Consider the following 20,801-nt stretch of genomic DNA (forward strand, 5'->3'; position numbering starts at 1 on the left):
TCCAGTTGCATCACATACTTGCTAACAGTTGATATGTTCAGTGCTTTTAAATTTTAGTCCTTCTGATGGGTGTGAAGTAGTTGTATCCTGTTTAATTTGCATTTTCTTGATAACTAATGATGCTGAGCAACTTTTCATAGTGTTTGTTATCCATTTGTATATATTCTTTGGTTAAGTATTTGTTCAAATCTTTTGCCCATTTTTAAGTTGTGTTTTTGTCTCATTATTAAATTGCAAGAGTTCTTTATATATACACATTCTTTATCTGATGTACGAGCTGTAAATAATTGCTCCCAGTCTATGACTTGAATTCTGTTTTTATTATAGTATTGTCTTTCAATGAGCAAACACTTTTAATTTTGATGAACTCCAAAATGTCACATATTTCCTTAATGGCTCATGAGTTTTGTGTTAGTATCTAAGAAACCTTTGTCTACCCAAATGTCACAAAGATTTCTCTGTTTTCTCTTGTAGTTTAATAGGTTTTACATTTTCATCTGTAATCCATTTCAAATTAATCTCTATGTATGGTGTTGGGCAAAGGTTGATGTTCATTTTTTTAATTAATTTATGAATATTCAGTTCATCCAGCACCACTCGTTGAAAAGATTTTCCTTTACCCCTCTGAATTGCCTTTGTACTTTGTCGAAAATATATTGATCATATATAAGTGGGTATATTTCTGGATGCTCTATTGCACTATAGATTTGCATGTTTACCTTTTCACCAGTACCAAACTGCCTTGATTATTTACTGCAGCTTTATGATAAGGCTTGAAGTTAAAGTAGAATAAGACCTCTAGCTTTATTCTTCATTTGAAAAATTGCTCCCATTATTCTAGGTCTTTTTGCATTTTCATCTAAATATTAAGTTTGTCAATTTCTACAGAAAAACTTTCTGGAATTTGTTTGGGATTTGCACTGAATACGCCTTGTCTTTTAGCAACCATATAAATTCCCCACAGGTAAACACGTTTCCTACTACTGAAGTTTTTCATGAATTCAAACTTGAGTTGATATACTGCTTTGAAAGCCTCTGGCAAGTGCTGGCCCTAACTGGTAAAGACACAGTCGTTAGCTATTAGTTTCAGCTGCAAACTCATCGAGGCACATTTTCAACAGAAAACTCAGCAGTTAAAATAACTACTTTACCAGGAAGAAAAGTGCCATATTGGAAGTTTAGATCATTATCACTGCACATTAATTTTTTGTATAAATGCATTTCCTTAAGACTTTATGATCTCAGTTTTCATAATGATTCAATAAATATAAACTGAAAGAAAAAATTCCACCAGAATCCCAGAAGCAGAAATAACATTACAATGCTAATACAGTCAGTAGGAGGCCACAGTAATCCAGATTACCATACATAACTGTCTCATGGAAACTAATTTGACTTTTATTGTGCTGCTAAATGAAATTATTACATGATCTATAGATTATTGAGCCCTGTGGCAATGCTAGAGAATGAGGCACTGTGCTTCATCTTTTACTTTGATGGTTGCAAGGTTTTTAAAGCACTTTCCATATTAAGAGTGAGTAAAGAAGATTGTAATACTCAGAAATAACTCAGCGACTAAATAAATTTCTTGCCAGAAACCATAATTATGGCAGGAAGACTGCAGCAAACAAAGCATTCCCTCATTAACCACGTTCATCCAATGAAGACAAGGTATTAAAAATAACTTGCATGTGAGCATTATTAAATTATGAAGAAAGAGTTTTTCCTCTGACTGCATGCCTGGAACAACACCCTCAGCTGTTCTCTAAACAATCATCTAATGGATTTGAATATACTGGGAATTTGCTATCTTACTTGGTGATATGGAAAAAGATACAGTGACTGTGGAAAAGCTAAGGCTTTGAAACCATTGAGAATTGTGCAATTTGATGAGGGATATCGTCTTTTAGGACATAGAAGAGAGCAAAAGAAAGAACATTTGTTTGGAGGTAATAAATGCTTACTTTGAAAAGTTACAAGACTCGGCATTTTAATCATAATCAATTATGTCCATAGCAATGGCTCAAATTAGTACTGAAAGCCAGACTTTCACATCGCTTTGGAGGTTCTCTTTGGACCCACCTTTGAAATAGAGTTAGCTTCTGCTTTTGCGTTATGATAACCATGGTAATCACTTGAGCATTTGTCACATTTATTGCAGCAGAGGGTTAATATGCATAACTATCTCACTATCTTGAGCATTCTAATAGCTCAGAGTTTGTTCTCTTGGAAAAGGCCACCCTACCCTCCACTTTTGTATACCACCCTACAAGTTACTCTGTGCATTTATTAAAGATTTTGCCACTTTCCTACAGTACTCCTCTCTACCCAAGCTCTGAAATCATCAGGATGACACCAACATCACTCCTTATCCTGAGCTAGCTGTCTTTTGTCATCTTATCTCCAATGACTTTTTCTTCCACTCCACCTTTGCCATCTAGCCCCGTAGAAGCTTGACCTGAAACTGTTCTCTGTCAAAAATTCAAAATTCAAAAATATCAAAGCATAACTACCACTTCCCTGCTTCCACCTTGGTTTTTCACCTACTCCTGCTACAAGTCTTTCAATTCATGCAGCTTTCTTGTACATAAACTCTTTATGTTCTCCCAAACTTTCATTTCTACATTTTTCCACTTTCCCCCATCATCCAGCTTAGGTTGTATGGTCTGTTTGGCCAATATCATTTGTTCCACTGCCTTTCACTGTTCCTTTCAGACAAATGCCAAACAAAGACCTTCACTATGTACTTACTCCACAACGTCTCCCTAATAGCCAAGCACTGCTTGGTGCAACAAGGCAAATTGGTTCCATGTGAGCATATGATCACCAGCTTCAAATGGGCCCTTGACATATCTCTGCTTATCTCAGTCTCTACTTTCTGCAACAACAATTTTGCACCTTCCTCAATGTCTTTAAACTTCCAAACTGTCTCTTCTCTCCTCATCATCAATTGATAATTGTTTCCTATTGTACCAAAGCAAGAGAAAAAACAAGCAAATAGCCTCCACCTTCCTAATGACAAATATACTCATATATTTGCCTGCATCTGTACCTATTCTATCCTCCTGCTCTCTGATAAAATGGAGGCACTATTTGTCCTCTCACCTAAAGCCAATTTACTCACTTGTTCATTGGATCCTGCTGCTCACCACTTCTTAAACATTGTAAATAATAATCATCTCTTCTTTCTTCTGTATATTTGTTTCCTCAACTCCAATCTTCCCCGTCATTGAACATGCTGAAGTATTTCCCATATAAATGAAAACTATCCCTTAACCTCAACTCTCCCCAAGAGGGTCTCCTCTATTTCATTGCCAAACTTTTAATCTCACTATCTCCATCCTATTCATTCACTCAGACAAAATTCCAATGTTTTGTTAAGCAGTGCATTGAAAAAACTATTACAAGTAGTTCTTGTTGAAATCCATGTTACTTGATTTCTCAGCTTCAATTGACAGATTTGACTACTCCTTCCATCTTGTAACCCTCTTCTCGCCGCTCTGTGGTTCTTTTGAAAGTTCTGTCTCTTCTACATAGGCATTAAGTATTTTGTTTCCTTAAGGTTCAAAATCTCACACTCCTTTCACTCTATAATTTCCCTTGTGAATTTTATCCTACAGCATGCCTTTAAGTGTTATCAATAGGCTAATGATCTGCTAAGGCCTCTCTTCTGAGCCTCAGATCCATGTATTGTAACTACTTTCCCAGTACCTCTACTGGATACCTCAAATACACCTCAAACATAGCATAACCAAAACTGATTTCATGATTCTCTGCCCATGTGCAGGGGGAAAAACCTGGTTCTCCTTCAGTACTTCCCATCTCACTAGAATGGTGTCATCATTCACTTGGTTATGTAAGCCACAAGACTGGTCAGCCTTGACTCCCCCGTTTCCTTTTCCAACATGCTTCACTCATTGCCAAGGCCTGTCAAAGTCTCTTTCCTATAATTACCCTTCAAAGTCTTTCTCTTCTTTCCATCTTTTATGGCCACTAGCTTAGAGTAAGCTGCAGTCCTCCCTTGCCTGGAGCCCTATAGTAGCTAATTATTGGGTCTCCTCAAGTCCACTAGAATTCATTCCCCAGACAGAAGCTAAATTGATTATATCAAAATACAAATCTGTTCATGTTCTCCCAGCATCATCCTCTCTTAAAGCCACTTAGTGTTTTCCATTGCCCTAAGGATAAAGAAAGCAGATGGTCCCTGAAGGACTGTGTGTTTGAGCTCCAGGTCCCTCTAAAGCCATATTCCAAATATCCTATGCCTCATTCCCTGGGCTCCTGACACACTACCCTCCTGCTGCTCTTCAAATTTCCCATGTTCACTCCTGCAACAGGAATTTGACAATACAGTTCCCTCTGACCACGTACTCTTCCTCTCTATGCTGTCGAATAAACTCTTAATCACTCGGACCTCTAGTCAGTCATTACTTCCTAAGACAAAATGTCCCTGGCCTGTAGGCTAGTCAGATTCCTTTCCTTCAAAGCATCTCCCTCTGTTTCTTGCATTCACGTGGCCTTAGTTAATTCATGCCTGTTCCCATCTCATCTCCATTGCCATACCAGACTGGAAGCCCTTTGAGAAGCTGGGTAGAGCCTACTTAGTGATTACCCATAGTAAGAAGTCAGCAAACATTTTTGATTGAATAGATAACTGGATGGGAGGAAGGAAGGAAGGAAGGAAGGAAGGATGGATGAATGGCTGGATGGATGAAAACAGGAAAATTTGAAGAATAGCATGTTCAAACATGAGCAAAAACATAGGCGATAGTATTTTTCTTTTTTTCTTATTTTTTTCGTGTTTCTCATATTTCAATCAAGAAAAATCTGTTACTTATCCTTGATTCTCTTAAATTATTTTCTGTTGAAGGAAGAAATATGTTCTTTGAGCTTTTACTTTAATCCTTCACTTTTGCATTAATTCAGTAATCCAGATGTACTATCTCTCAAACCACCTCCTTTTCAATTCAAAACCCTCACAATTTTCAGAGTAGGCAAGAAACTTTATTCTTTAGTCTAATGAAAATAGTCTCCTTTTACTCAAATATTTAATATTCAACAACGGCCATGCTTGTAAAAAGGGAATTGAAATATTGTGTATTTTTAAATTCAATTTTATTGTACACCTACTATGTGTCAGAGTGTTTGTGAGAAAGCGGAAATGTTGGAAAGATACTTACCCTACTGGTAGGCAGTGGTTATCTGTAAAGCTTGTATCCTGGAGGCAACAGCTATATATAGAGTCATATTGGCCATTATATTGTAAAATTTAATTACTTCGGTGCTTTGGTTTCCTGAGCCTTTCAAAACACTTAACTCATTAAGTAATATTGACCAAGAGAGGCCCCTTGATAAGACAATCCATGTCTATGATACTGATTTTAATAACTTAGTGAGTGACCTCTCAATCAAATGGAAAAATTATTATAGATGATAAGCGTCAGATAAACATGATTTTAATTTATGAACATTTATAGTAGTCATTTACTGCTCATGATATATCTTTGGTTTAAAGCCTACATCACAGCTACAGAATAAAATAAAATAGTAAATAATAAATAATAATATTTTTATATGGAATCCAGGAAAAAACAGCCAAAAATAAAAATGATATCTGAAAATGATAATCTTAGAAATGAATCATAGTTTTATTTGTTTGTTTAACCAAATTAAATTTTGGCAAGGACTAAGAAATTAAAGCATGAACAGTTTGAAAAATCAATATATGAGAAAACTGTAATGAAATCTATCAACTATTTCATTGATGAAATATACCAACTATCCCTCTCTCCTAATATGAGCTTCTGGAATACAATATTCTTTAAATCAGTGATTCCCCATTCTCCCAATTATCTCCCATTATTACTTTTAACACTGATAGAGACCTTGCTACATATTAGAGGCTCTGGACTGGGGATGTTCCCTCGATCATTTCATTTAGCCATATAGATAACTTATGAGTGATGCACATTATTATGCCCATTTCATTGATGAGGACAACTGAGGTATAAATAAACTAAATAATTTATTCAATACCATTCAACCAGTAAGTGGAAGAGTCAGTGTTTAACATCTTGTATGACTCTAGTGCTCTTAGACATTTCACTATTTTTTCCACCAACAAGTGTTCTTTAAAATGAATTTAAATTCATCTAAATGAAAACAGCACACATTTCAAAAGAGGAGGTGCACAGTTTAGAAATCAAACAAGATTAGAGCTTCACAATTCTGAAATGCTAGAGAAACCCCTGCCTTCCTCCTTCCCAATAAAAAGATCATGGTCATATAAGTAAGATCAAAACTGACAGTCCCTGTTTTAAATGGCTCAGTGGATCGGAAGCTCCAATTGGGTTTTGCAGTAAATTTTTTACTTTCTTCTTCCTTTTGAAAGTTCTAAGTGAATTTCTGGGGAAACTAAATCCAACTTTCTAGTCCTGCCTGTGTTTTCATAAAAATGATTGTTACCTTTTGCTACAGATCTGAAATTGGTTCCAGGAGCAGGGGAAAGAATGTGGGAGTGGGTGGAGTTCCACAGAGAAGGGGACCACAAAACGGAGCAAATTGCAGCCAAGGCAGTGTGATATTTAATAGCTTGGCTGGGGCTGCATTAAGGGCAAATTCACATGTGTCACAAAGAGTGCTTTATCACTCAGAGGGGCAGGTCCAAACAGGAGCAGGTAACTGTAGCCCAAGTCACCTGCTGCAGTTAACCGCATACTTACTTCAGCTACAGCGGTATGTGCTGAGGTTTCCAGCAACCAATTTTTATCTTTCCCTTTTCATTTCATTTTGGCCAATAATGAACTTTTGCATTGCGCTGCTCAGGCACAGAGGAGAATGTTAATTGAAGATTAAGCTACTTAGCCTGTTGAAGCATCTGTGTGTGCTCTCATTAACTGCTGGCACATTTTTGACAAAACAAAACACACACAAAATGTTTACAAGTCTACTGTTTTACTTTTTACTGCAGGCTTCTGGGGGTGGCATTTGGGGGGCTGCTATGTAAGGAAGGAGGAGAGAGAGATGCACATGGGGTTTACAAGGCATCATATGGATAACTTCACACTGACCCTTCAGCGTCCTCACTCTTAAAATATACTTCATTTACCTCAACACAGGGGCACTTGGATGCCACATAACTTTCAGACCCACTCCATTCCACTATTTTTCTCTCATTCTGTTCTTTGCCCTTTCTTTTTTCTCATCTTCCTCTCCCTCTCAGAAGAAGGGAAGGAAGGAAGAGCGGAAGGGACGGAGGAAGGGGAAAGAAAAGTAAAAAAAAACAAACAAAAAAAACTTATTACTAATTTTTACCATTCTATTTTGAGTTTGCATTGTCTACATATTCAAACAAATTATAAATTTCTTGAGTGCACAGGATTATATTTTATGTCTTTGCATTCTTCAGAGTGCAAAGAAGGCCCTTGTATAATAGATGATGGATACTTTTTTATTAATTATTAATTATGAAGTGACACAAAGCACCATAGGAAACTGCAAATCAAAATACCCTTGCACATAACCTGCATAGTCTGTTTTAAAAGGGGGAGCTGAATTACATAAAATAAAGCCTGTAACTCAGACACACACAGCTAATCAGTAACCTTACAAGATTTCTGATTTCTGTATCTTTCCTACTATACCATACTGTTTTTCACACTTAAACTCTAAACACAAATATAAGTTATATTAAAGCATATATATAGGTCTTTAAATATCTATTTCAAGTATGTACATTATAAGTATGTATAATATATACATTGCAATGAATCCTACCATACGTTCAGACAAAACCACTCCCCACATTAGGCATTTCATGTGAAGAGTAGTATTTTGGACATCACATTTTTTTTTTTAATGGGGATAGGATTTTGATTTCAAATGGCAAATTGGCCATGTGGTTAACCACCCATTTCATCCCAAACACTCCTGAAAAAATAATGATGAGGATGCTGATAGTAATAATAATACTTATATAATTAAGAAGCATTACAAGGGAGTAAAACCTAAGAGCACTGAGAATAGTAGGAAAATCATTGTCAGACAAGAGATTTTGACCCATTTCTGGAAGACAGAGAGCCAATGGGATAAATGTAAAGAATTATTGAAGATGCCTAAGAGCTTTTGTTTATTGAGGTTATAGTTATAATTATCTATATTTATCATATTAGAAATTAAAACAGTAATATTTGAAATATTAGTAATTCCCATTAAAATAACCATAATTCCACTCAATATTAACATAAATGGTATATTTATGAAAACTAATATATTTTCAAAAAATAGTGAAAAGTGACATTGTTTTATATTTTTTCAAATCTCTTTTTTTGTCTGATTTAATTGAAGGCAGGTGGATTCTCATATTTTCTTCTGTATTCAACCTGTTTAAACATGTTGTTTTGTTTAAGTATATGAAGAAAATCTGGCCACTTGCAGACATGTAATTGGAAAATGGAGGAGTAATTTAACAGCCTTTTTAGATTATTGTGAAGAATCTTCTTTGATGCCACACCAAAATACAAAATTGGTAATTTCTTAAAGTTTTGTCGCAATTTGGAATATAAAACCATTTCAATGAACTTTTCACACTTCATCACAATAGAATCTGTTAGTCTATCTTGCAATATGAAGGGATTTTTACCTAAGCCATGATTTTGTAACACGCAAATGGATTATTTAGAAAATACTGGCTTAGAGAATTATGTAGATCTTCCAAATGTTGACACATCTAATTGTACAATAACAAAAATCTCATTTGTTAATATGACCATTGATTTGATCAGAAAATTCTATAAGTACGTAGAAGCTGTGAAGCTGTGGCTGTTGATACAAGTTTTTCAAAATTTTAATTTTCAATTGAAATTTGAATTTTTGTCATTAGCAATAAATTATTTTCCTTGACATGATAGATTCACCTTGTTTAATCTTGAGACAATATCAGTTGAATATCCAAGTCTATAGAATTATACTTGGTCTCTAGCCATTGCAAAATGGTGAGGAGAGGCCCAGGGTGGTTTTACAGGCACTGATTTTCTCATATGATGTAAAGTGGTGTTGGAGATTGAATTATGCCCCCATAAAGAAACGTTCAAGTCTCAATCTATGTTTCTCTGGGTGTGAACCCATTTTTAAATAAAATTTTTGAAAATGCTGTAATTAGTTAATGTGTAGACTCATTTGTGAATAGGGTTTTCAAAGAACAAATTTAGATGAAGCCAAATTGAGCCAAGTTGAGCCTTAATCCAAACAACCAGAGTTGTTATAGGGCAGAGAAAATTTAGAAGCAGACAGTAAGAGAAAGCCACAAGAAGAGACCAAGAAGACAGATCACAATCTGATGGAGGCAGAGACGTAGTTGGGGAACTCCGAGGATTGTGGTGAATCGGTGCCAGAACCCAACAGACTCTGAGAGAAAGCATGGCCTGCCAAGATCATGATTTTGGAATCCTAACCTCCAAAACTGTGAGGTCATAACTGTTTTTTTTTGTTTAAGCTAACATTTGTGGTATTTGTTATAGCAGCCCTTGCCAACATAGACAAGTTTGGTGCTAAGAAACACTTTCTAAAGAAACAGGATCCCAGGAATATTATTTATAATTTTAATAAAAATTAAAAAGTAAAAGTAAAAAATATTTTTAAAAATAGGGCAAGTGAGGGGAAATGGAAGGTAAACTTTTTGTCCCACAGGGGAAGAGTGTGGGCCAGTTGATGCACCCAGACATTGAGTTCCAACACATTATTTAGAGCTATGGTGATCATCGGGTGAAGAATTTAAAACAGAAAAGCAGAAAGAATTTATTTCTGGAGTTAGGAATAATGGAAAAAGTCAGAAACTTTAGTTGTTAATTTAATTCCATTCTAAACAGTTACTTCAAAAACAATTTCCCACTTTTCTAATGTGTAGGTGATTGATGGGCTTTATGAAATGTGATGTGATTTGAAACTATAAATTATGATGTAAATATTAAAATACAACAGTACCTAGGCAACAGTAAATTGCATCACTGTGAAAGTCAGGAATAGAGAATCCTTTTATGAATTTACTTATTATACCTAGAATCTTTACAAAGTTTTCTTGCAATCAAATCACAAAAGGAAACAAAAACAAGTAACCTAATAAGATGTGTGCTAAAGTTTGAAGTGGTAGAAGTATTTAATTTGACAACTTATTATGAAAGGCATCAACAAAACAAGACAGTTAGAGAGATGCAATGATGAATAGTTTTAGACTAGGAAAGTAGAACAAAATGTTAATTGTAAAATCTACACAGTGAGCACATGAGTGCACATGTTACCATCCTTTCAATTTTTCTCTATTAAAACAAATTTTTCATAATAAAATTTTGTTTGGGAAAAATCAAACAAAAGACAAATTAAATTACTCTGGTTCTAGCTCTTGATAGAATCTAAATTTATGTCAAGCAGGTGACCTCTTTTCAAAAGAAGTTTCAAAACTGTCCTTAACGTCAGCAAAGGAGTATTTCTAGCTCTGAGTCAAGATCTAAGAAGAAAGGAAATTGTCTTTTAACAGGTTGGCTCCCTTTTCCTGTGGTAATTTTGTTACAAGGATTTTTCCAACACTTCCATTTTAGATACTTGCCTTAGAGGTTCTTACAGTTTGTCACCAAAATTGATTCTGGGTCTAAACATTACATGAAGTTCCTTGGCCATATGGAATAAATGTTTAATTTTTCTACAAAATTTGAACATAACTATTTGACTTTTGTTGTTGTTATTGTTATTGGTTTTGTCAGAAACTCTAAAATTTTAAGACCTGCTCATGAGAAGATTACCAAGAGCTCTCAGTACCTCGGGACTGGGGAGAGGGAAAGGAAGAGAAATTAATGTGGAAGAGAAGTTGTTATCATCAAGAAAAAACAATATTATTCAGAAATGCTGAAGGTCATCAAATAGATCTTCGTGATGTGCTCTTTGGTTAAAATTCCTGTTTTTGTTTTTGTTTCTTTTTTTTTTTTTTTTTTAGTTATTAACACTGAGAGAACTTAGGCGAACCACTTAACCAGGAATAAGTAAATTTCCCTTATAAGCTAGTTTTAATTTTCCAGAAATGCTATATGAAGAGAAGAAAAATGAATGGAACAATTTCCAATATCTTTCTTATTTTAGGCTCAATCATTCCATTTGAGTCTTCCTTAGTGCTACAACTGGGTAGGGAGTTTCTCTATATTTTTTTCTTCAATCCTACCTACTCTGATATCTTTATCTATATAAAGTGAGAAGAGAAATTTGAGTTGCAGGTATGCCAAGCAAGTGTGCACATGGTTCCACTGAGGCCAACCTTTTTTGCAACCACTAGGCAGGGCCACAGTTGAGAATCTTGTAAAACTCAGCCTTTACCAGTGTTCTAATTCAGAAAATTAATTGGGTGCCTGAGGTTTTATGGTTTATGTTTTTGTCATTGTCACTTTCATTTCTTAACAGATAGAAAGTTAGAAGGCAGCTCAATAACTCTTCTATTTTGCCATAAGTAGTCTCCTCTTCAAAGTTTTATCTGCTAAGCTAATATTTAAAATTTGGGAAAACTGATGGCAAAGCATCAAGGACATGCCAATTGGCATGTTTGTTTGTGCTCATGCAGTGTTGAGAGAGAAGGTATAAGAGAAACTCTTTGCAGACACTTTATTTCACTAGAGATACTGTGGTGATAAAGTAGAGTGGATAAAGTGACAGGACTAAAGGATCTTGGAAGCTAATCACTTCCCAATACCCAAAGCTCCTCTCAAGCCTGTATAAATCTTCTCAATTAACCTCAGTTTTAAAAACCAAAAAGTAAATATGTAAGTAAATAAAAATAAACAACTGAGCAGTATCTTTAGGGTATTAAGGACAGCAGAAACAAATTGAATATGTCATTTTTGTTTAATAAGAACTACAAGAGAGAGGAGAGGTGGCTAGACATGTGTGAACAGAGAGGGATTTGAGGATGTTGAGTCAATAATGGATATTAACTCATATTCAGAACTTTATGTTTCTACTGCAGACCTAACTGATCTCATGGCTGAATCACCCCAGCACATCAAATCCAGGTTGAATGTATAATGCCTGCAATGTATTTTCACCCTGCTGTAGGATAGGGTGAATTGAGTACCCAAGGAACAAAAATTTCTTACAGATCTTGCTATATATTCTAACTGAGATCATATCCCTTCTTACAGCTTCTCAGAGTTTGGTATCTATCAAGTGGAAAAAGTCAGATTCTCTGAGGCTTATTCCATAATTCCAAAGCATTTTGAATATTCTTGGAACAGGCTCTGGACAGGATTCAGAAAACCAGGGTTTTCATCTTACCTCTGGCACGTATTATCCCATTTGTCTTGGGTAAAGCATTTACCTTTCTGGGGTGTTACTTCCAATATTAGTAAGGTATGAAAATTAATAGTGAACTACAAAGTTCTCTCTTCTGCCTTTGGGGCAGCATGTTATGAAGAGGGCTAGAGGGGTGGTGATGTGATGATGATGATAATGATGATGATAGAAGCCATCTATCAGACATGTAACACATTTGGTCACTGTGCTATATATTTTATAAATAGCATTTCACTATATTCTCACAGAATGCCTATGACACATGCTGTTATTTTCCCCCATTGTACAGTTGAGGCCTCTAAAGCTTATTCCCACATTGGGGAGAAAGGGTGACATACAGGACTTTCATTGATTCTTATGAATCTGATATTTTATTACTCCCCCCACTTGCCTGGATATTTTGAGACATGAAAAATAAGTAAATGTATATAAAAATTCTTTAGAAATTATAAAGCAAAATGCAAGTGTGAATTAACATTTGCACTGCATGCAAAATCTGGTGCAATCTACCTGCCTCTTGATATATTTCCCTCTTAATGTCATCCACTCTGTAGTCAGATGAACCATTCCCTCATTTCCATTTGTTAACCTGTATTTTTTTTTTTAATTCTATTCCTCCAGAAGCTTAGCCATTGCTTAGTCCTACTACTGAAACTTTAGGTTTGTATCTTTATTTCAAAAGAAAGTATAGTAAATTATCACAGATTGTTTCCCATTATTACGGGGTGGTTTTTTCAACAATTACAGAAGCAGCCATTATTAGGCTATCTCACATTGTGTTCCCATGCAGGAGGTTTATTTGGGAGCTCTCAGGATTAAGTCATGGGGGAAGGAATAGGAAATAGGATTGGGCTAAAGGAGTATTTGAGCCACAATGTCGTAACCATGGAAGCTACAGTCAACCCTACAGAAAGTTCTGAAGATGGAGATGAAATGCCAGATGTGCTCCGAGTTGATGTGAGAGGGCCAGTGCTTTTTATTCCCACATAGATCAGTCATTAATGTGGGCAGTCCCCCAATGAGGGTATAGAGTTTCTTTCTTCTGCAGCAGCAAACCCCAAAGGGGGCTGAACCCTGAGGACTGTCTGCCTGGAAATTCTCCAATCCTGAAGAGGGTTCTAGATGCTCCAGGCATCACAGGGTCTGCCACTTGGGCTTAGAGGGACCCAGATATACAAGCAAAGAAACACACATGTTCATTGCCCTGAAGGAGCTTAAATTCTAGATTTACTTGAGAGTAAATCTTTGTTCAAAGAGTATTCCTTGAGTGATCTCTTTTAGTTATGCAAATGTCAGTTTAGTAGTCACCAACTACTCTGGAGGACCTTTTGTGACCTGGAAATTTTCTTTTCTAAATATACCTGGATATGCAAAACTGGTCTCCAGTGAAGTTGTGTATTATCCAAGGGAAAAGAGGATGGAGACTCTGACCTTTTCCCTTTGAAATTTAATGCTGCAAGAGACCTCTATACACTGAGATTGTCCCCACTGAAGTCTGCTGGCAGGAAAGGACTTCAAACAGCACCAAAGGAGACTCAGCAAGACAGAACTGGGAAACGGGCCCGATAACCCAAGTTTTCATGAGGACCCAAAGTTTTAACCAAGATGGTTGGTTCTGATTTGGCTATCTGGATAAGGTTGGGAAATCCCCTGGACCCAGCAACCCTGACAGAAGAATCCTGCTCAGCATTAGCTGAGAATGTGAATAGAAAATAAAAAATAGTTGCTACATGGAAGACGTAATGAGTGAGGTACCACTGCAGTTTGTGCAGGGATCTGAGTAATGAATCATCACAGCAGTGGACAAGGATGTTGAAAAGTTGGATGATACATCTTTTTATTAGTGACATCTTATGGTCCCATCCAAGGCAATTCAACATTCATTTAATAAATTATGATTGAGCATCTACTATGTAGTAGTATCTCTTGCGGGCTCTGGGAATATACAAGCAAAGAAACACACATGGTCATTGCCCTGAAGGAGCTTAAATTCTAGTAAAAGAGATATAAAATAACTAAATAAAGAAATAAGACATCTTAAGATAGGATCTCTACAATGAAGGAAATAAATCAGAATAGCTGTGTGAAGAGAGGCTAGAGAATGCTGGCTCCTGAAAACATTTTGTTAAGAAAAAGCTGAGTTTTTTTTTTTTTTTTTTTTTTTACCACATTAAGGCAGACCATGACTTCAACAGAATCTGATAGTGTTGGACTTTATTACAGTGAAGGTCTGGATTTGGTTTAAGAGAGACCTTTAAATAAGGGGGGAAGGTTGATTAAGTTAAGGTAAAGGTCATGATGTAATAGTTTAGGATTGGTGGGCATGGCCAGGGGAGGATTTTGAAGCAAAAGGTTCAAGGAGTTTGGGGATGTAAATTGCCTGTTGATACTTTCTATTAAAGGGTTGATGGATCTCTCTGGAAGTTCCTGTAATGAACAATAAACTTTCTCACAACATTGATTTTCCTGGGCAAGAGATTCCTTTTTGATTGGCAAAGTTATGCTAATAGTAATAATGGAATAATAGACTCATGTTATTGTAGCCCAGTGGATGACAAACTTTTTTCTGTAAAGGGTCAGATAGCAATTATTTTAGGCTTTGAGGACCACTTTAGAACTCTGTAACATAGTTTTCTCTGTGTTTGTTTTGTTTTGCTTTTGTTTACAACACTTTAAAAATGTGAAAATCTTTCTTAGCTATTGGGTCATATGACTTGTCCCACAAATCATGTTTTGCCAGCCACTGAGATAGACATTAAGTTGCGTGGTGTAGATAATTTCAGATTTCAATTAGGATGGTCAATGAAGGCCCCAAACTAGGGTTTCCTAGAGCCAATCCAACTCCCATTCTCTAAGTCACACTCAGAATTAGGAATATTGTCCTGTAGTCTGAGGAAATCCATTGTATTGGTTAGGTTTCTCCAGGGAAACAGAACCAGCAAGAGGTATCTGCAAATACGAGATTTTATAGAAGTGTCTCATGCAACTGTGGGGATGCACAAGTCCAACTTCCATAGGGCAGGCAGCAAACTGGCAACTCCGATGAAAGTGTTCGATGAACTCCTCAGGAAACACTTTGCTGGCTAGCCGAAGAAGAGATGAAGGTCCTCTCTCTCTTTCTCCCTTAAAAGTCTCCAACTGATTGGATTAAATACAGCTGATTGAATTCTCTCATGGCAGAAGGCATCCCCTTTGTTGACGTAATCAGTCACAGGTGCAGTTAATTGACTGATGATTTAATAAACCAGCCTTCTGGTTTATTAACCTGCCACAAATGTCCTTACAGTAATGGTTAGGCCAGTGCTTGCTTGACCAGACCCCTGGACATCATCACCTGGCTGAGATGACACATAAACCTAACCGTCACACACATGGAGGTTCATGAATAATTGGATAATGGTGGAAGTCATCAAGAGGCAGGCACTGAATATTCTGTTAATAATAATAACAGGAGATGTGATTTATGTAATTAATTGGAAAAGATAAAAGGGTCCTTACTTGTACCCTGAGATGGGGAAACAGATCATAGATCTTACACCAATACAAAATTATGAACTAGAGCACCTAGGTCTCTTTTAGAAAGACATGTTTCTCAGTTAAAAGTTTCAGCTTCATCTTCCCTGCTTCCTTTCTCACTCCAAACTTAGATTACTATAACTAGGTGAAATAATACCAAACTGCTGAATATTTTATAGAACTGTGGAAGGTTAGTGATTATATATGTCCCTGGATATGCCTTATTCACAGCAATTTGCTGCTAATTATAAAAGAGACTTAGAAGTGTGTATGTAGAGGGTATGAGGTGGAAAGATTGAGGGAGACGTTAATTGTGAAAAAGGTAATAAAACCTTGTAAACATATATAAATTCCACAGAAAGCAGGATGAGAAGAAAAATCTGCTATAACTTAAATCCAATCTCATGGAACATCTAACATAATTATTTGCATATAATAGGTGCTCAAGGACTACTTGTGGAATGAAGACATAAAGGCAAGAATAAGCAGTGACTGTCATGGGTTCTATATCAAAAACTATTATGTCTTCTGATTTTCTGTCTAGTTAGCGTATGTTCTTGATAGACTGTTTTCTGTTCCTCTCATACCCTTAACATTGGGATAGTTCAGTGCTTGTTGTATTACTTTTCCCTCAGTGGGAAAAAGGAAACCTGCCTCTCCTTTTATTTCAGTTGTTTAGATGTTAAAAAGGCTGATATTACAAGATGAAATGGGGTTTGATGATTTCACTGATCTTTATTTTTTTTAACTGTCCTGCTTTAGCAATATAATTACAATGTGGTCCAAGCAATGTAATTCCAAGATGAAATGGGGTTTGATGATTTCACTGATCTTTATTTTTTTTAACTGTCCTGCTTTAGCAATATAATTACAATGTGGTCCAAGCAATGTAATTCCAAGAGTGTAAGTTGCTTTAAATTATGCTATCCATTTCAAGCTGAGCTAAACTTCATTCCATAACTACCTCATTGCTATATGGAAGAGAATACTTCATGGTTACTGAAATCTTCTTCCCTGTCTTCACTCATTAGAAGAGAGAATTTACCAACCAATGAAATGATATAATTGAAAAAGATCCGAGAAATTTTTGTCTTATTATTTGCAAAAGTGGTACTTTGCATTAGAGTTTTACAATTACTTTAAGACCATTTATTGCCGGAGACTTTGGCCAGGGGAAGTGGAATCCTTTATCTGTGCCCTTTTTCTTCCCTCCCAGGTAACTTTCCTTCCAACTCTTCCAGCACAGTGGACAATGTTGCTGTGATCCAGGAAAGAGCTGCTTCAGTAGCATTCTTTGTCCTATTCATTGAGAAAAACACATTCTGTATGGAAATCTGCCTGTTTGACATGCCCCTATATGTCCAGAGAATGTCAGTCGTTTCTCTTGAAGTTGACAAGCTGGAAGGAAGCCTGCCTTTCTAGAACTTGCCCTTTCAAGATTGCAGGGAATAACGTGAACCATTCTGTCAATGCCCGTCCCTAAAAGCGTCCCCTTCATATGGAAGTTTTGAATAGAATTGACCTCAGAAGTCAAAAAAATGAACTTGTAATTAAAATGCAGCTAGATCCACATTGCATCCTTGTGGTAGAGCAGAAATCTTTGTAGACTCATTTCCCAGTTCGTGTTATGGAAGTATGAGCTCAGCCAAGATGTTTGGAGATGTGAAATCCAATGCTTCAGGGTTTCTGTTATTTTTCTGAGAAAGAAACAAAGTGTGGGTGGAGTTTCAAAAGATTCTGAGACATATTTCCTTAGATAATGCATTCTCAACAGGGCAATATCACCCCAAAGGAACAAAAATTGATTCTTGTGGGGTGAAAAAAAGTTACTCTTTTATAATACACATAGAGAGATACAGACATATAGTACATAGTTGGACAGACAGCTTATCTGTAGTAACAATATGTCAGGGGAGGGAGTCTTATTTTCAAATAAGAAAAACTTGTCTAAAAACACTCCTTGGGGGCGGGGGGAAAAAGAAAAGGTTGAGAAGCACTCTTTTAGACAGAAAGTTAAAGAAAACTGAAAAAGGGAAAGAGTGTTTAAAATCAAGAGTATCAAACTAAAATTGGAAGGGGGTGAACTTATTGACAGAGAAGAAAAGGTATCGTTTTTCTAGAGAGTAGAAATATGCAACTCATTTTCAGCTTAGGGGTATAAGTAGGGCCAACTAGCAAGGTAAACCACCAGCTCCAAAACTTTTTGTTAGAGAATGCCTTGGCTAGCGAAAAAGGAGTGAAAGCAAAGAGAGCTCATTTACTGAATTAAGCCTATGGCAAGTTAATAGAGTAACAAGATATTGCACTTTTAAGTTATGTCAGTTTTATGTAATCTGTTTTTAAAAATCCCTTCCCACTTTTATGAAAATAAATTGCGCATTTGAATAGAGGGGACAGAAAAAAGCAGATTACATGTTCAGGGCCAGGGTGATGCATGTGTTACCTGTGTGGTCACACAGGGTCCCTGCTTATAAGGACTTGCACTTGGTTGAATAACCTACTGTCACTGTCTTGAAATTCTTCATTATTTTGAACAATGGGCCCTGTACTGTCACTTCACATTAGGCTGTGAAAATTATGCCACTGGTCCTGAGTATAGTACAGAAATTAAAAAAAAAAAAAAAACAAAAAACAAATTTGGTATGGGATTGAAGTGAACACAGCTTCTAGGTACATTGAAGGGTTATCAATACTTTTGGTTTTATGAGGGCTCTTAAATTTTGTCAACAAAACCAAAGGGCTGTGAGTAAGGGAGCTATGTGGAAGGTAGGTCTCTGAAGCCCATTTTGGAAATTAATCACCCACCCTCTCCTAAATTACAGAATTTTTAAAAAACACCAACAAAGTAAATAAAGGAACCTCTCAGGTAAAAAGAGAGGTCTAGTTTTTGAAACAGAAATTTCCCTTTTCTCATTTAATTTCTTAAGGTGTTACAAGAAAGCTGCCTAAGAGAAGCATGGACAAATGTGTCCCATTTAGGTGCTCTATGGACAACGTTTCACTAAACATTTGCAGCAATGAGATGCTATGCTGTCTTTAAATGCCAACACTCATCCCACTTGTAGACAAGCAGTGCTGCCACCAGTTTAACCCTCATACCAGTTTTCACCACCTTTTGGATGGCCATGAAGAGTTGCTGGATAGAGATGAAAATAATTGACTGAAAGACAAAATATGCTTAAATGACACATTTTATACAGGGCTGGTTATTACAATCATATACTTCACTGCGAGAACTGGGGCATGTAGAGTCAGGACTGGGAGATAGAGGGGTTTTGTTGGTTGGAACAGTGGCTATAGATAAAGACAATTTGGGGACATTGGGAGACTGACTTTTACATATATTTTTGATCTAAGTATTTAAGATAAAATCTTAAATCATATAAGGTTATAGTTTAAATGAATTATTTCTATCACACACATATATATATATAAACCCCAGGAAAGCAAGGCTACTCCAAAGTATTCAGTCTCACCAACTTAAAAATCCTATCACTTTGTGATATAAAGAGTAGGAAAAATTACTGATAATTACAAGAGATTTGCTTTAGCAAAGGTAAGAGGTACAAGTGAAAATTTGTGGGTGTGCTTGCAAAAAACTTTCCACCTGTAACATTTTGAAAACTGCCTTGAAAATCAAACTGGAACAGCTATTTGCCTTGCAAGATGATTGTATTTTAAGCTGGTGAACTTCAGTTGCTGGAGGTATGACTGCGGCAAATGTTCATAGAAAATGTTTTCTCCCTTCCCTGTGAATGCTTTCTCTATCCTGAGGCCTCTCAAGAGTGGAATCAAGAACCCTTTTCAGAGCATAGGTACCATTCAAAGATGTCAACAGGCAGCCAGGAGAGAAGCATTCAGCAAGTGGAGCTGCCTTTATCCCTTAGGGAGGCTGCCTCCTTTGCAGGTGATGAGAAGAAGGTGTGATTCTCACATTTAATGAAATCCCCGAAACTTGAGCTTTTCAGTTAACATCTGGTTGTGAGAGAGAAAGTCTTGGCAGGCTCTTTTCTGCTGCTGGCTGGTTGTTTGGTCAAAGAAATCCCCTGTCCTCCTCTCTAGTCAGGGTACCATTAGCGAATGATTGTGTTCCATTCACCCCAACAGGGGAGAACCAGGCAAGAGAAGCCCTCTCAAAGTGCAGGAGACCTGTGACAGCTGGCTCCTGCTGTCCCCAGCCTGTGCCCTCTAATAAGGTAGCCATTCAATTGTGTCCAATGAACCCTAGCTGAGCAATTAAAAAAGCAAATGCTTCCTGAGAATAGCATGGCTGGGAAAAAAAATGATAAATTCGCCTTTGCTTGTGTGGCACAATGTAAGCTGTTTAAATGTTACCCTGGAGCCAATGGCTCAGTTGAGCAATAAAGGGGGCTTAACCTTCTCAAAGGTAGGGGATGAAATCAACACAGGCCACAAGGAAAATCTCCAACAATCAGTACAGCTCTCTCTCCCTCTCATTTTCCCCTCCCAGGAAAAATGGTATCTGTCTTGTGGTGATAGCTGCTGTCATCGCAATTGCTCTGATTGGCTGTTCCTCCTGCAATCTTCTATGCTTTGATATGTCTCTTTCTTTTCCCTGTAATTACTGGGGTTGCTTTGATTTCAGAACTGATGGAAGGAAGGGTTGTTTCTTTGGTGGTTGGCTCTCCTCTATTTTGTCTTCCTGTCCCTTTTCTCTCCCCTGCTGTCCCTTTCCTCTTCAACAACCTCCCCTTCACATTGTTCAAAACTAGAAGCTCAGAAATTAACAATGCAAGCTTGGCACAGAGGGACAAAAGGAAGCAATGGCCTGCCATTATGTTACTGAGCGAATGGTGTGCATTGAAGTAAGGAGAGATCTTTGAGAACAGCTTTTCCTCTAAGGGCAAATATTTGGGTTCTACTCTGCTGTATCGAAATGTTAAAAGAATTAAAGATGTCATGTTAAGATAAAACATCTTGGAAATTTACCAGAATGT

This window comes from Choloepus didactylus, chromosome 3, assembly GCF_015220235.1.
Source record: "Choloepus didactylus isolate mChoDid1 chromosome 3, mChoDid1.pri, whole genome shotgun sequence".
Taxonomy (NCBI): Eukaryota; Metazoa; Chordata; class Mammalia; order Pilosa; family Megalonychidae; genus Choloepus; species Choloepus didactylus.